The sequence below is a fragment of the Mauremys reevesii genome, linkage group 23 (genome assembly GCF_016161935.1).
Source record: "Mauremys reevesii isolate NIE-2019 linkage group 23, ASM1616193v1, whole genome shotgun sequence".
NCBI classification, from domain to species: Eukaryota; Metazoa; Chordata; order Testudines; family Geoemydidae; genus Mauremys; species Mauremys reevesii.
In genome coordinates, this window is record NC_052645.1 from 2,507,750 (window position 1) to 2,524,275 (window position 16,526).

Sequence of the window (16,526 nt, forward strand, 5' to 3'; positions counted from 1 at the left end):
CTGAGGGGGGCCAAGACTCTCTGGGCACAAGAAGTCGAGTTCCCAGCAACACGTGAGACTTAATTCTCTGGAGCCAGGTGCAGGGCTTTGGCAGGGAGGCTCAGGCCTGGGGGATTGGGGTGCAGCGGATGGACCGGCTGTCTAGGTGCGGAGATTTAGTCGCACTGAGGCACAGGAGGGAGGAGGAGGAGGAATCCTGTTGTCAGGCAGTGGCTGTGCAGAAAAAGAGGAGGGGTTCTGGGGACTTTTTTTGCCTCTCTTTTGCCTGCCTGCTCGCTCTTGTGCTGAACAGTGAAGATGGTCTCAACAAGCCCAGGTAGCTCAGTTGGTAGAGCATCAAGCTCTTAATCTGAAGGTCCAGGGTTCAAGCCCCTGTCTGGGTGCTCAGCTTTTAAGTTCCCTGGTGTGCCAGGAGCCAAATGATTTCTGGTGCTGCCCACCAGCCACATGCGGATTCCCAGAAGCCGTGGCCATTGCCTGGAAAGGTTCCTTTCCTCAGGAATCAGGAGAGAGGCCACATCCACAGGAGCAGGCCTAGAACACAGTGTCTCTGGCTGGCAGGAAGCGCTGTGGGGCCAGGTGCTGAGAAAGCCCAGAGGGGGAGCAGCAGAGATGGGGGGAAGAGAGACAGAGAAGCAATGAGGACAGAGCACAAGTGTACAGGGGGTTCAGGTCCGGCTATTGTGGGGAACTTCCCTGGTTTATACACGACCCTGGTGCAATTGGCCAGAGAAAGGATCTGAGTCCCCACCCCCTTACCCAGAGGCTGCCTGACCCCAAGGACGCTCTTTCTACTCTCCTGTGTGGCAGAGACCTCGTAACCCCAACAAGCTGGGCCCAGGAATCCTGGGGGGTTTGATGACTCCCAATCTTGTCATGATCACTTGAACGGGGGCTACAGTGTCTCCACTCTGGGCACTTCCCTGACCCACTCCTCATTGCATGTGCTTCAAGCAAACACCATTTACTACCCAGCAATCAATGTAAAACACAAGGAAAGATGGGAAAGGAAAACACGTCACCCTGTTCTGTGGCGCAGGGAGATCACAACCAGCGTCTCTGGAGGGTCAGGGCAGGTCACAGTCTCTCCCTCACTTGTCCCAGGCCTCCTCCCCAGGCCCTGGCTGTGCTGCAGGGACACCACGGGCTGGACACTTGCTCTGGCAGTGGCCATGTGCTCTAGGTGACAGGCCCCTTGTTCCCAGTGTCACCCCCCATGTAGGGGATATGATCCCCCCACCCCCAAAAGTCTGGCCTGCAAGATCTCTTGACGGGTGGCATCTCCTTGCACTGGGCCTTCTGCCCAGGGTCCCCCTCGCTCTCCCACGCTGCTCACTGCACCCACCTCCAGCCCCAGTGCTGCTGCGGCTCTGCCTCCAGCTCCCTGGGCTGCTCCTCTGGCTCCGCTTGCTGCAGCTCTTCTCCCAGCACAGGGTCCCTGGGCAGCTTCTACGGCTCGTGCTGCTGCGGCTCGGCTCCCAGCACAGATCTGCTCTGGTTCTCCCTGGCTGGTGCAGCTCTGCTCCCCGGCTCTTCTCGGGCTCCTGCTCTCTCCTTAGCTCTGCCCCACTCTGGCCCAGGCAGTTCCAGCTCCCACGGAGGATGGGACCCCCTGGCCTGGTGACTCCCTCATTACACTGCTTGGCCTGTCAGTCCGGCTAACATGGAGCTTTGGCCTCTCCCCATTGCCCCTGGGGACTGTCAGTCTCAGGGTCCTGATTTCCCATTGGCCCTTCCCCCTTCTATTGGTGCTGGGAACTAGCCAACCAACCCCCCCCCCACACACACACTAAGTTTTAGTAAGGGGCCAACAGTCCCTTACACAAGCCAGCTCCGTGAGGGTCACTGATGTGCAGAGAAGGCAATATGAGCTGGTCCCATGGTGTAAGGGGCAGCACTCAGGACTCTGAATCCTGCAATCTGAGTTCAAATCTCAGTGGGACCTTGTGGTGAAGCCCTGGAGCTCACAGTGCTCAACTTTCCTGTCTCCAGCTATGCAAGAGCCAGTCTCCCCCCTCCCACTGGGTGACTCACCCACTGGAGCCAGGTCTTGGGTTGTGATGGCCACAATGGGTTGGGGATCTAGAACATGTTACCCTGATGCCTGTGGTTTGACCAGGTGGTTGGGGTTCTTGCTGCTTCACATGAGGCCCACAAGTTTGGCCATTTCACTTGCAGCGACACGTTACCTCTTGCCCACATGGCATTTAAAGGAAGGAGGGCCAGGGCCAGGCTTCATAGTCAGGGCTAGGCAGGAGGGAGGCAGAGTCCCAGGCTGGAGCCCAACACACTTCTCCTCCTCTGGGCACCTGGAGCAGAGGCGGCTGGTGCTGACAGCTCCAAGGGAAGGCTTAAAAGCTACAGAGCAAATGAGGGCAGGGCCAGAGGAGGAGAGGACCATGCCTATGTGTGGCCAGCAGACAGCCACAAAGACACCCGGCCAGCCTGCTCCCTGCCCAGGGGTGGCAAAGGGATAGACAGGTGGGGTGCATGGATAGAAGAGGCAGCGAGCCTAAAATCTCGCTGCCTCTTCTATCCATGTGGGGTCTAGTAGTCAGAGCAGAGGAGGGGGGTTGGTGGTCAGAATTCCTGGGTTCTATCTCCAGCCCTGGGAGGGGAGTGGGGGCCAGTGGTTAGAGTGTGTGTCGGGGGGAGAGCAAATATTGGGACAGTCCCGATAAAATCAAGATGTCTGGTCACCCTACATCAGGCTTCAAGTTAAGAATCATTTCCCCTTCCCGCTCTGTGGGAGGGGAGACTTTTAAACGCGCTCTCTGTGCGACTGCACATGGATAAGCAAAGAGAACAAACCCCCAATCCCCCCTGTGATTTGGGAGCCAGGTTTGTGGTGGGAATCCTGTAGTTCAGATGACTTCACGCCTGGGCATTGGGATTCTTTACCAGTTTCTCTGGCATTGGGGTAGTTTTGTGTTTGCAGCTGTGATGGCCGAGTGGTTAAGGCGTTGGAGTTGAAATCCAATAGGGTTCCCCTGCGCAGGTTCAAACCCTGCTCTCAGCAAGGCCTGTGTTTTAGCCAGTCCCTCACCCAGGCAATACCTCTGTACAACCCCCTGAGACACTCTCAATTCTCTCCTCACCCCAAGTAAATTCTGTTCTGCTCCTTTCATTGAGATGCCTGGGACACCACCTCACACTGTGTTGTTGAGGGGTTGGGCAAACTCTCAGCACCTGAAGCCTCTGCCACTCACCTGGTGCCCCATAGATCAGCCATAGCCCTGGTTCTGCTCCTCTCTCTAGAGTGGGAAAGGAGCTGAGTCAGCCACTCCATGGGAGCTACGGGGCTGCAGAACCAACAGAGAGAAAAAAAGGTGCTCAGCGCCCACTGGCAGCCAGCTCCCCCCCACCCACTACAGGCCTTGCTGACAAGCTCCTCACACTTGCCAGTGATCAGCTGTTCAGTGGGGTGCAGGAGGCGCTGGGGGGCGAGGGGGAGGAGCAGGGAGAGTGGGAGAGGGAGAGGAATGGGGCAGGAAGGTGCAGGGTGGGAAGAGATGGGACAGGGGTGGGGGCTTGGGGGAAGGGGTGGAGTGGGGGGCAGGGCCTGGGGAGGAAAGGGGGGATTTGTCCCATACCCTGGATCCCTCTAGGGCCGGCCCTGAAGGGAAGCACCGACTATCACAGTGACAATAAAACTGAGCAGCCTTGTGGGGGGGGCTGAGGGAGATCCGCGCTCACCAGGTCTCTTCTCTCCCCCACAGTGAGCCAGACACTGCTCTCTCCTGGCTCTCACTCTAGCAGCTGGACGCCAAGGAGCCATTTCCCCTCAGGAAGTGCATTGAGTGCCCCTGTGGTGCTGGGGGGCTGGCGCTGCTGCTGCCTGTGGGGGCTGGCAGGGGGGCTGATGTCTGCACAGACTCTCAGCTGCCAGGCCGGAGGGGGCACGTGGGACCTTACCAGACTGGCTCAGTGAAGACGGGGGGTTGACAGAGCAATACAGACGCTCTCCAGAGCACGGAGCAGCAGCCGCCCATGCAGCCAGGCAATGAGCATTTCCCACAGCCTGGAGCCGAGGGGGAGGCGGCAGCTGCTGTTCCAGCTCCTCGGGGACAGGCCCTGTCAGCCAACAGCCACTTCTTACTCCCCACAGCTAAGGGCGCCGGGTTCCTCCGGTGGGGGTGTGGAGCAGCCGTTCGTTTTCCTGTTCGCACTCCTCTGCGGTGTGAAAATCGGGGAGGGGAGGCAGAAGCCCCACTTCCCTCCCGAAATGACGCCCAGTGGGGGAAGCCAGGACAACAGGGTGGGGAGGCAAGTGGTGACCAGACTCTCACTGCCAGGGTCTAGTCTAGCTCAGGGTCCAGCTCAACTTCCTCCCCGCGCCACTGGCCCCCAGTCCCCTTCCCCCACCAGGTCAACCCGGGCACTAGGGCAGGAACGGGGTGAGGCAGCAAGTCAAGCTGAGCAAGGCAGGCAAAAGCGAGTCTTGTCTTCATGGGCCGCTCCCAATGACGTCCTTTTTGTGTGCAACTGCTGCAAAAACCTCCCAGGCAGAGAAGCAACAGGCCAAAATACTGCCATACAGCTGCCAAAGTAGCTTAGTTGGGAGAGCGTTAGACTGAAGATCTAAAGGTTCCTGCTTCAATCCCAAGCTTTGACAGGTTCTTTCATTCTCTTTGTACAGGGGGGCAGCTTGTTCTCTGGCAGCCCAGTGGTACTTGCACCCAACGTGAGCAGAGCTGCTGTGGGACAAAGCAATTTTGGGGGCCCCTTCCATTAAAAAAAGTTGCAATGTATTCTCATGGGGCCCCTGTGGGACCTGGAACAAACTTCCCCACTTGCCTCCCCTCTGGGTGGCACTGAAAGCGTGTCTCTGATCTTGGGCTCTGCAGTAAGAAAACACAGAATGGGCTTCTGCCCCTAGTTGTCCCACCTGACTTTTAACAAGGAGAGATGGGAGCTGTCTTTCCCAACACGGCAGGAAGAGAGCAAGGCAGGGTGACACTCAGGAATAGTGCCAGAGGGCTGCTGGGCAGTGACAGGCAGGGATTGGGGATGGAAGCTCCTCTGTGCAGCTGAGCAAGGGCAGTACCAGGGAAGGGGAATCTGTAAAAGTGGCCCTGTGGAAGGTGGCAGGGATTTGGGGGCCCAGGAGGAGGAGCTTGATGTTCAGTGCCTTGGAGCAGCTGGACTTGGCCATGGTGGGTGTTCAGGAAATGCACATTAACAACTCTAGGGTAGCTCAATAGGCAGAGGGTGATTGGAGGAAGGGCCTCCTGGCCAGGGAAGAACGATGGGGCTGGAGTCTTGTTTTTCACATTCGCAGTGCGAGTACAGAAGGGGCTGGAGCTCTGACCAGGGAGGGCATTACTGGTGGCTTTGTGCTCTGTGGCACTGGTTACTGCTATATTAGTGTGTATGGTCCCCAGTTAAGGCATGAGAGGGAAGATCAAAGGCTCCCTTCCTCTGGACTGCATGATGTTCGTTGTTGTTGTTGGGGGGGGGGGGTTAATTGTGTCAGCCAGCCTGAGCACCGCTGGTCCTGTTTTCCCAACCGTCAGAGGAAACATTTTCACAATGAGCACTACCTGGCGCAGGTCGGCTTAGAGGAGCTCACTCCAGCCACAGAGGGGGTTCACCTTTCTGCGGGGACAGAGCAGGACTCGCATTGACCGGATTTATGCTTAGCTTTTGTGTCTTTAGCACGTTGCTTCTCAGATTCTTTCTTGGCCTGACTTGTTACACTTTGACACTTAACAGGCCAGAGTTTGTGCACCTTCCTATTATCCTCACTAGGATCTGATTTCCAAATTTTGAGGAATGACTTTTTGCCTCTAACAGCCTCCATTACTCTGCCGTTTACCTAGAGTGGCGTTCTGCTGGTCCTCCTATTGTCGTTTCTGATTTAGGGCAAACGTTTCATCTGAGCCTCTAACTGCGGTGGTTTTAAATGCTCTGCATGCTGCTTGCAGGCACCTAACACTTGTGACAGCAGCTCCTTTTAATTCCCATCCAACCATCTGTACTTATGCCGATAGGTCGACTTTAGGTCTTTAACTTTGAGCGGTAGCTCAGAAGATGGTAAATGGGGCAGAAACCCATTCGACAAACCTCTTCATTTCCTTGTTATTTCCTGACTTCTTCATTCATCCCCTTTTCCTTATTTTCTGGCTGAGGCGGCGGCCTGCCAGGGAGCTCCTTGGCACCTCTGGCTGCCTGGGCTGAAGGCAAGAGGCAGGCCTAGGCGTGGCGAGGGCCTCCTGTCCCGGAATGAGGCTGCAGTGCTTCCTGGTCCCCTTTTCCCACCCACACCGGCAGGCGGCGGCTGCGGGAGAACACGAGGGAGGCTCTGGGGGCGCTGGGCAGCGCTGTGTGTGTGGCTGTCAGGGGAAAGAGCCGAGGCTCCCGACTCGACCTGCCATTGACTCGCGTGGCTCTGCGCGGCCGTCAGCCGGGGCGGGCCAGGCTGCGGACGTGACTCAGGCTTGGGCCGCATGGCCGCGCTTTCCTGACGAGGTAGAACCCTGGGTGTCAGGTCGCTGTGCAGCTTTGATCTAAACTGACCAGCAGCCCACAGCCTCCCCCTGGGTCTGCCCCACCTGGTTACTCCTTACAGGCCGACCTTACCCCCCTTCCAGCCCCGGATTCACCCCCTAATCATCCTACTGCCACTCAGAGCCACAGCCGTGGAGGTGCTGAAGGAGGGAGGGGTGACTCCAGGGTGGGGTTCTTCTCTAACGATGGCTGGCAGAAAGGTGGTGCTCAGCTCTGTCAGCCACCTGCCCAGGTGCCTCGCTGCCAGGGGATGCAGACGTTTCTGTAAGGGGATTAAATGGGGTATTTGGCTTCTGAGTGAATGTGAGAAATGTGCAATTATGAGAGGGAATTTCCATCTCTCATTCTACTGCTCTTCAGTGGCCTAATGGCGAAAACATTAGCTTCCTAAACCAGATATTGTGGGTTCAAGCCCCATCTGGGGTGAAAAACTCCTCTCTTCTTGTATAAAGTACTGGATCTTCAGAACAGTCCTCTAGGAACAGCATCTTCCATTTGACAAATGCTTTCTAAACCCATCAGTAGCAAACAGTTAATACTAGTGTTTGTCTGAGAATAGAGTGAAGGGGAGTGTTTACTCTGACAGACAGAAAGAGCAAGGCTGTTCTGAAAGAGAATGGATCTGTCTGGAGACAAAGCAGCCCATGAGACTGAGCAACCGTGTGAAAAGAAGAGGTTCAAATATGTTAGGTGTTATGTAGGTTGGCCTGGCAAATTTAGCGCTTGGCTACACTTGCAGATGTAGAGCGCTGGGAGTTAAACCAGCCCTCGGAGACCACAGCAGGGAAAATGCTGCTGTGTGTTTACTCTGACAGCTGCAAGTGCACTGGAATGGCCACACTAGCAGCTCTTGCAAATGCCACAGAGAGCAGTGCATTGTGGTAGCTATCCCAGTGTGCAAGTGGCTGCAATGTGCTTTTCAAATGGGGGGCGGGGGTGGAGTGTGTATGTGGGGGGAGATACAGTGTGTTTGGGGGACTGAGAGTGTCAGCATGCTGTCTTGTGTGTTCGGACAGCAGCAGACCACCCCTCCCCCACCTCTCTCTCTCACACACACCCTGCATCATCGGCAGCAGCATTCCCCAGTAATGGTTGCTTTGTCCCGGAGCAGATAAGCAGCCGGCTGTCGGAAACAGAGCTTTGAAAGGGAATATCCGCATGCCGATTTCAAAACAATGACCACAGTGGGCACTTGACTTCAGGGGATTATGGAATGTTTTCAGAGGCCAATCACAGTGCAGTAATACAACACGTCGTCACACTCACACCTGGGCATTTCAGCCGAGGCAAAGTGAACTTTATGCTTCTCATGGAGGTGGATTACCAGGAGCGCTCCAGCTGCAGAGCCCAGGCGCTCCATGTGCCTTGCCAGTGTGGACACCTCAGGAGTTAGGGCGCCCGGGGCTGCTTTAATGGGCTCTAACTTGCAAGTGTAGCCAAGCCCCTAGACTTGCAACCTGACACCCAGGGTTATAAGACAGACATAGTGACCCCCTTACTGGCCTTGGGGAACCCCAAACCCTTGTTACTAAGGGCACTGAGGAGTCTCTGTCCCTTAATAACTTCTGGGAGCTCCCAGCAGGCTGCGGGCGTCAGCCGCCTCCTGCCACACAGGTCAGACTCTTGGCGCTGTGCCAGCCGCCCCCTCGCTTGCAGGCCCAGTGTGAGAAGCAGGAGGCCTGGTGCTGGCAGAAGAGGGTTTTGATTGATCCACCTCTGTGTGCTGGGCACAGGACGCTTCCACTGTGTCCCTCTGCTGGCTTTTCTTCAGCAGCGCCTAGCGGCCCTGGCTCCAGGCTAGTGCCTGGTGAGCTCTGGCACTGGCAGGAAGCGCTGCAGGGTGCTGGGCAGCGGCCCTGGCAAACCAGCTGCTGGTAGGTGTCTCTGTGGTATCATGGGTCAGTGAGTGCAGCTGTTAATGGAAAGGAGGGGGAGTTATGCTCCCCCAGGGATGCCACTGAAGGCTCCTCATGGGCTCCTCAAGGTCTGCTGGGAGCCGTGTTGTCCCCCTTTTGCCACCTCAAAGGCTCCCTCCTGGACACAGTGGGGTCACCTGCTGCCTACAAGAGTGTGGGGGGCCGCGCTGCAAAAGCGCATCTCCCAGCAGCCACGCCAGAGGCTCAGGCTTAATCCTCAAGGCCGAGCGCAAAACCTTCAGCCGGGAACATTTCGCTCCCTTCCCGCCTCCGCCCAAGCGGCAAGGGAGAAGCGGAGGAGACACGCCGGCTCAAAGACACCTCCCTCCCACTTCCCTGTACGCTGTACAAAGCTCTTGGCCTGCCTCATGCCTCGTCAGGAAAGCACGGCCATGCGGCCCAAGCCTGAGTCACGTCCGCAGCCTGGCCCACCCCGCCCCGGCTGACGGCCGCGCAGAGCCACGCGAGTCAATGGCAGGTCGAGTCCGGAGCCTCGGCTCTTTCCCCTGACAGCCACACACACAGCGCTGCCTAGCGCCCCGAGAGCCTCCCTCGTGTTCTCCCACAGCAGCCGCCTGCCGGGTGGTGGGAAAAGGGGACCAGGAAGCACTGCAGCCTCAGGCCAGGACAGGAGGCCCTCGCCACGCCCAGGCCTGCCTCTTGCCTTCAGCCCAGGCAGCCAGAGGTGCCGGGGAGCTCCCTGGCAGGCCGCTTCGCCTCAGCCACCTCTTGCCTCATGGCCTAGGCTCTTGGTGCTCTGCTGGTCACCGGCTCGCTTGAAGGCCCAGAGGGAAAACAAATGAGCACACAGGTAGTAGAGGATGGTTTTGCTCCACTGCCCTCTGGGCCCAGCACACTTCCACTGCACCACTCTGCTAGCTTTTCATCCTCTTACCCCCCAGCCACCACTATCCGGATTAGTGCCTTACGAGCTCTCGTGCTGGCAGGCAGATGTGCAGGCTGCTAGGCAGCTGCCCTGGTCACAGGATTTTACAGCTTATAGAGGGTAAAAGGGATCTATTTGGAGTTTGGACCCCATTGGGAGCTGGGCAGCCGGTTTAAGATCGGGTGGCGTAAGGAATACACAATCTGCAATAGCCCCGATTGGGGGTAAAGGGCTTTGGTGTGTGGAAGGGTGCAGGGTTAATTCGGTTTAACACTGCTAAATTTGGTATAAACGCGTAGTGTAGAGCAGGCCTAACAGGGATCTCTGGGAACAGACGTCATTGCTTTAAGAGCAGATTGCTTAGTGTGTACATCTCTTCTGAAGCACGTTAGCACCTTTGGCTCTTGCAATGTGTGCTTCTTGTGCGTAACTGTTCCGATGCGTCATTCCAACGTAGCCAGTTCCAGTTTGTTAGTCCCGCCTCTGTGAGTACAAGCTATGGAAGAAATATCTGATTGGCTGAAGAGGTGTTCCTCTCTTAGTTAGAAGAAGTGATTGGTGAAATTCGAGAAGACGTTTATTTGTAACAGAAGCTAAAGAGGCATTTTAAAAAGTTTCTTCATATGTCAGGTGCCACAATGAGACATGCATACAGTGTGCTGTTTGTCAGTCTCGCTGTCTCTGTGATCATAGGGAGATTTGATGTATTAAATTACACTCTGTAAACACTAAATATAGGCACTCTAGACGTTAGACTATAGCCGTGGGAGGTTGTTTTAACACAAAGTGATTGGTCTCCCTAAGTAGTGTCTGTTACAGCTATCCCCCTATTCCATTTTGTCTGTTACAGCTATCCCCCTATTCCATTTTGTTTCTTACAGCTGTCCCCTTACTCCATTTTGTTTTTGTTCTCCTCCTGTGGCCGCCCCTCCCTGGCTGTTAAGTTGTTTACCAGGGCCACTGCCCTTCTCAAAGGGAGGGCCCCTTAAGTCGTTTACCAAGAGCCATTGCCCTTCTCAAAGGGATGGCCACTTGTGCTGCGTGCTAAGTGGGACCACTGCCCTGTTCAAAGGATTAGTCCTGTTATCACCTTGTTAAACCTGGGCTTGGTGTAGGGTAGGCAATGCCCAGAGCTGCAAGACCTAAAGTGGCCACATAGCTGAGCATATGAGTCATACCTGTTGTCCTGGTCTGCACCCTCACTTGAAACTGGCCGGTTTCAAAGTGAGGACAGGCATGTCTTCCCCCCACCCCAAAATCCTAGGGTAGGTCTCCCCTTCGGCTGCCACCACCCGGTCAATTCCGTGGGCCGGGACACCCCTTGGGAACACAGATCAATTCACAGAGGAGGAACCTTCCCCCTCCCCTCTCTTCCCTCTCTCCAGCCTGCTCCGGAGACAGAGGTGTCTGGATTCAAACGCCTTGAATCTCTACACACAGGGAAGCAGCCCACTTCCCCCTCCCCTTCCCCTGAATTTCCCCAAGGGAAGGAATTAACCAAGTCCAAAGAAAAGAAAAGAATTTATTAAGAGAACAAAAAGAAAATACAGAATCTCTATGAATCCAAGCTGGGCACTCATAGGGTATAACCTTGCTAAGTTCTGGAGAGAATCCTCTCTCTTCCTCAGTACAACCAGTACAAGTAGAATTAAGAATAATCAATAACAAACACACAGAATTGCAAACATAGGATTATTAGATAAGGACACAAAGTATCTTTCTAATACTCACTATCTTGACTAGAAGAAATTAGTTCAAAAAGGTGGAACTTGTAGGGACTTGATTAACTCGTCTGGTCTCTTGAACTCCAAAACGGCCAAAGACAAAGACCCCCCCAAACAGAGAGAAAAAGTTCCCTCCTAGGAGTTTCAAAATCTCTTCCCTGATTGGTCCTCAGGTCAGGTGCCCACCAGGTACTATGCTTTAACCCTTTACTAACTATTCATGACACGCCCCCCAAATCGTCACAGTGGGATCCACTGGCGGCGATTTCTTCCTAGAACTGTAAAACAACCAGAGTGATAAAACACATGCACTATTACATCGACTACTAAGCATGAAAACATATTAAGAACAGTGTTTAGCCACTTGATTCTGGGAAACTTTCACGAGAGAGTGCATCAGCAACTTTGTTGGAAGCTCCTGAAATGTGTTGAATGTCAAAGTCAAAGTCTTGGAGAGCTAAGCTCCAGCGGAGAAGTTTCTTGTTGTTTCCCTTGTTGGTGTGAAGCCACTGTAGCGCAGCATGGTCAGTTTGTAGCTGGAACTGCCGGCCCCAAACGTATGGGCGTAGCTTTTCCAGGGCATATACAATGGCGTAACATTCTTTTTCACTGATGGACCAGTGGCTTTCCCTCTCAGACAGTTTCTTGCTGAGAAATACGACAGGATGGAAGTTGTGATCCGGTCCTTCCTGCATTAGTACCGCTCCTACCCCACGTTCAGATGCATCAGTGGTAACTAGGAAGGGTTTGTCAAAGTCTGGGGCCCTTAATACAGGGTCCGACATGAGCATCGCCTTAAGCTGGGTAAAGGCTTCCTGACACTCATCAGTCCACTTAACTGCATTTGGCTGGGTTTTCTGGTCAGATCAGTTAGTGGAGCAGCGATTTGGCTGTAGTGTGGTACAAATCGCCTGTAATATCCGGCCAACCCTAAGAAGGATTGGACCTGTTTCTTTGATCTTGGGACAGGCCATTGTTGGATAGCCTCCACCTTGGCCTGTAGGGGGTTGATGGTTCCTTGACCCACCTGGTGTCCTAGGTAAGTCACTCTGTTTTGGCCTATTTGACACTTTTTGGCCTTAACAGTTAGTCCTGCCTGCTTGATGCGCTCAAAAACCATTTTCAAATGTTCTAGGTGTTCGGGCCATGAATCAGAAAAATGGCCACATCATCGAGGTATGCAACTGCACAGTCTCCCAATCCCGCTAGTAGACCATCCACCAGCCTTTGGAAGGTGGCAGGTGCATTCCGCAGTCCGAATGGAAGCACATTAAATTCATACACCCCTGCATGGGTGATGAAGGCAGATTTTTCCTTGGCAGGTTCATCCAGTGGTACCTGCCAGTATCCCTTGGTTAAATCAATGGTAGAAATGAACTGGGCACGTCCCAACTTTTCCAATAGCTCATCAGTGCGTGGCATTGGATAGTTGTCTGGACGAGTTACAGCATTTAGCTTACGGTAGTCCACACAAAAGCGTATTTCCCCATCTGGCTTGGGAACCAGAACCACTGGAGATGCCCATGCACTGGTAGAAGGCGGATGATACCCATCTCCAACATGTTGTCAATCTCCTTTTTAATAGCAACTTTGGCATGAGGTGACACCCGGTAGGGTGGTGTTCTAATTGGGTGAGCATTACCTGTGTCAATGGAGTGGCAGGTTTGCTCAGTCCGTCCTGGGTTGGCTGAGAACAAGGTGTCGAAGTGAGTGTACAGCTCCTTGATCTGTTGCCGCTGTTGACATTGCAGGGTTGTGGAGAGGGTCACCTCTTCCACACCACCATTTCGTTTACCTTCGTAGTAGACACCTGCAGGCCACTCGGTGTCATCTCCTTCCTGAACTGTAAAGTGACAGACCTGTAATTCTCTGGGATAAAAGGGCTTTAGAGAGTTAACATGAAGCACTTTAGGCTTTAAAGAGGAATCCGGGAATGCTATGAGGTAGTTAACAGCTCCCAGGCGCTCCTGGACCACGTATGGTCCTTCCCAGGATGCTTCCATCTTATGGGCCTGTTGCGCCTTCAAGACCATGACCTGGTCTCCAACCTTGAAGGAACGCTCTCTGGTGTGTCTATCATACCAGACCTTTTGCTCCGCTTGAGCATCCTTTAAGCACTCTCGAGCAAGGGCCCAAGAGTCTCTGAGGGTGTTTTGAAGGTTGCTTACAAAGTCCAGGATGTTAGTTCCTGGAGGAGGCGTAAACCCCTCCCATTGCTGTTTCACCAGCTGTAATGGCCCCTTAACCTCATGGCCATACACCAGCTCGAATGGTGAGAAACCTAAACTGGGATGTGGAACAGCCCTGTAGGCAAACAGCAACTGCTGTAACACTAGATCCCAAGTATTGGAATGTTCATGTACGAATTTACGGATCATGGCCCCCAAAGTTCCATTGAACCTTTCCACTAGGCCATTAGTTTGGTGATGGTACGGGTGGCAACCAAGTGATGCACCCCATGAGTTTCCCACAGGTCTTTCATGGTCCCTGATAGGAAATTTGTTCCCGAATCTGTAAGAATTTCAGAGGGCCAACCCACCCTGGTAAAAATGTCAGTTAAGGCCTGGCACACAGTGTTAGCCCTGGTGTTGCCTAGAGCTGCTGCTTCTGGCCATCTGGTAGCAAAGTCCACAAAAGTCAGTATGTACTGCTTTCCTCTGGGGGTCTTCTTTGGGAAAGGACCCATAATATCCACAGCTACTCGCTGAAATGGGACCTCCATTATGGGAAGTGGTTGGAGAGGGGCCTTGACCTGGTCTTGGGGTTTTCCTACCATTTGGCATACCTTACAAGACCGGACGTACGTGGCTACCGCCTTGCCCATCCCCTCCCAGTCAAAGGACCTTCCCAACCTGTCTTTGCTTCGCTTCACCCCAGAATGGCCACTAGGGTGATCATGGGCTAAGCTTAAGAGCTTTTCCCGGTACTTGGTCGGAACTAGCAACCGTTTTTGAGGATGCCAGCCCTCCTGGTGTCCACCAGAAAGAAATTCCTTGTATAACAGTCCTTGCTCCACAACGAACCGGGATCGGTTAGTAGAGCTGAGAGGCGGTGGATTGCTGCGTGCCGCCGCCCATGCTTTCTTGAGGCTGTCATCGGCTTCCTGCTCTGCTTGGAACTGTTCCCTTGAGGCGGGAGACACCAGTTCCTCTGGGAGCGATGTAGGTGATGAGGTTGTTTCCGTTGACTGTGAACCGCTCTCCGCTGGTGCACAAGGCGTCATTTCAGGCTCCGGCTGAGCCTCTTGGGTAGGGTTGTCTGCTGGTTTTTCCAGTTCAGGCCCGTTGTCGCCCTCTGGCGGTGGAGTTGTAATAGCTGGCGCCGGTGCTGGCGCTGGGTGCCCTTCCAGTTCCGGTTCTGGGACTGGATGAACTATGGCTGCTGTCGGTGTTGGCCTGGGATCCGGTTCCACCACCTCTGTCTGGGTCTCTGGTAACACAGACGGGGTCCTGGTGGATGGCTCAGGAACAGGGATGGGTGCAGCAGCTCGTCTGGCTTGGCTGCGTGTAACCACTCCCTCTGTTTCTGGCGGCTCAACGTGATGGGCCAAGTGGTTGCCCAGGATCATGGGGACAGAATAATTGTCATAGACAGCAAAAGTCCACGTCCCTGACCAGCCCTTGTACTGGACAGGTAAACGCACTGTAGGCAATGTTACAGGTTTTGACATGAAGGGGCGGACTGTCACTTTGGTTTTCTGGTTGATGAATTTGGGGTCCACGAAGGTTCGGTGGATAGCTGACACATGTGCTGCACTGTCTCTCCATGCGATAACTTCCTTTCCGTCCACTCTCAATGTTTCCCTAAAGCAGACGGGTATTTGAGAGATATCTAATTCCGGGGTTCCTTGGTGTGCAGGTGCAAGGAGTTGGACCAGTTCAGGTTCTTTGGGCATTTGGCTTTGATGTGCCCCAGTTCATTGCATCCAAAACATCGCCCACTTGACGGGTCACGGGGTTGTGTTGGTTTACTGGAAACTGGTGAGGTAGAAGAAGAGGTAGGGTGTGACTGTGCTTGGGTTGTAGGTGTGGGCTTGATTGGCCCTCGATGGTAAGGTTTAGTCTCGGTGGGTACCTTGTGTGATTCGCTCCCTTTGGCAGTAACTTTCGTGTTGTCTACCGATGCCATCCATCTGGCTCCAATCTCTCCTGCCTCAGTGAGAGTTTTTGGTTTACCATCTTGGATGTAGCGTCTAATGTTCTCAGGAACACCATCTAGGAACTGTTCCATCAATATCAGGAGGTGTAGGTCGTCTAGCTCCTTAACCATGGATCCTGATATCCAGGAGAAATAGTGTTTTTCCAGGTAAGCGGCGTGCTCTGGAAATGACATCTCTGGTTTCCATTTCTGGACTCTGAAACGCTGACGGGCGTGATCAGGGTGATGCCCATTCTGAGTCTGGCCTTGGTTAGGAACAGTGGAAAGTCGTCCATCTGGCCTCTAGGCATTTCAGCTGCCACCAGGGATAATTGTCCGCTGAGCTGTGACCTCAGCTCCAGCATGTATTGATCTTCAGGAAGATGGTATCCAATACAGGCCCTCTCAAAGTTTTCTAAGAAGGCCTCAACATCATCCCCTGCCCTGTAGGCGGGAAATTTTCTCCGAGAAGGTTGATCAGTAGGTTGAAGAGGGGTTGGATTGGTTGGCTCCTGCTGCTTAGTCTTTGCTAATTCCAGAGCCTGCTGGTGGGTCTCCCTCAGGATTTCCATTTGTCTCTTGTGCTCAGCCTCTTGTTTCTCCAGCTCCTCTTGTGGTTAGCTTCTTCCCTGGCCCTTTCTGCAATAATTAGTTCCATCTGTCTTTGATGTTCTTTTTGTTTTTCTTCAGCCTGCAGCCTGGCCAGGTCGAGTTTGCTAATTGTTTCACCAGTACTCATGATTGTGTGCCTTCTGGTGCTGGCCACACCCCTATGCAGTCAGTGAACTGTCTCTGGTGTTTGACAGTCCCTAACCCTGGCTATGATAACTTGAGTAAAGAAAGAGAAATCAATCCTTTGTATAGCAAATTGTGGTTTGTGTAATGTTACTGTTTTGTACTGAGAAAGAGGGAAAGAGTAAAAAAAAATTCCTCTGTCTCCCTCTGCTCTGAGTTGCTGTACTCAGCAGCCCAGCTGAAAGGCTGCTGCTAACAATACCCCTGAGAAAAATCTGGTCTATTTCCTCAGGGATCTGTTCTCCTGTCTCCTGATCCTTTCAAAAGACACAGGGAGAAAAAAAAACCTGGCTGGAGGGTTTCTGTCTCCCCCCCCCAAACCTGTTTTTCCTGCTGGATGGGAATGTACTTTGGCGAGCACTTCCCCCCACCTCAGGAATCCTGAGTGGTATCTCCTCTCACAATGGACGAAAACACCGCTCCACAGGGGGGCTTTGTAACAGAAAGCCCTGGAAGAAACTGAAAATCTTCTAACCCTGAAACTGCTACAAAACTGCCTTTTCCTCAAGCTGCCTGTCCAAGCAACAAGAAAGAAAAAGAGAATAGCTCCCTTCAGCG

The 16,526-nt window shown here is 53.7% G+C and overlaps 3 non-coding genes across 3 annotated transcripts; all 3 read left to right on the plus strand.

Annotated features, from left to right (window-relative positions):
* The first annotated feature begins 310 nt into the window (after positions 1-310).
* Positions 311-383, plus strand: TRNAK-CUU. The gene has a single exon. It is a non-coding gene; the product is annotated as a tRNA-Lys (tRNA).
* Positions 384-1,873: 1,490 nt separating this feature from the next.
* On the plus strand, positions 1,874-1,945 carry TRNAQ-CUG. Its single transcript has one exon. It is a non-coding gene; the product is annotated as a tRNA-Gln (tRNA).
* A 992-nt stretch (positions 1,946-2,937) lies between these two features.
* Positions 2,938-3,019, plus strand: TRNAS-UGA. Its single transcript has one exon. It is a non-coding gene; the product is annotated as a tRNA-Ser (tRNA).
* The last annotated feature ends 13,507 nt before the right edge of the window (positions 3,020-16,526 follow it).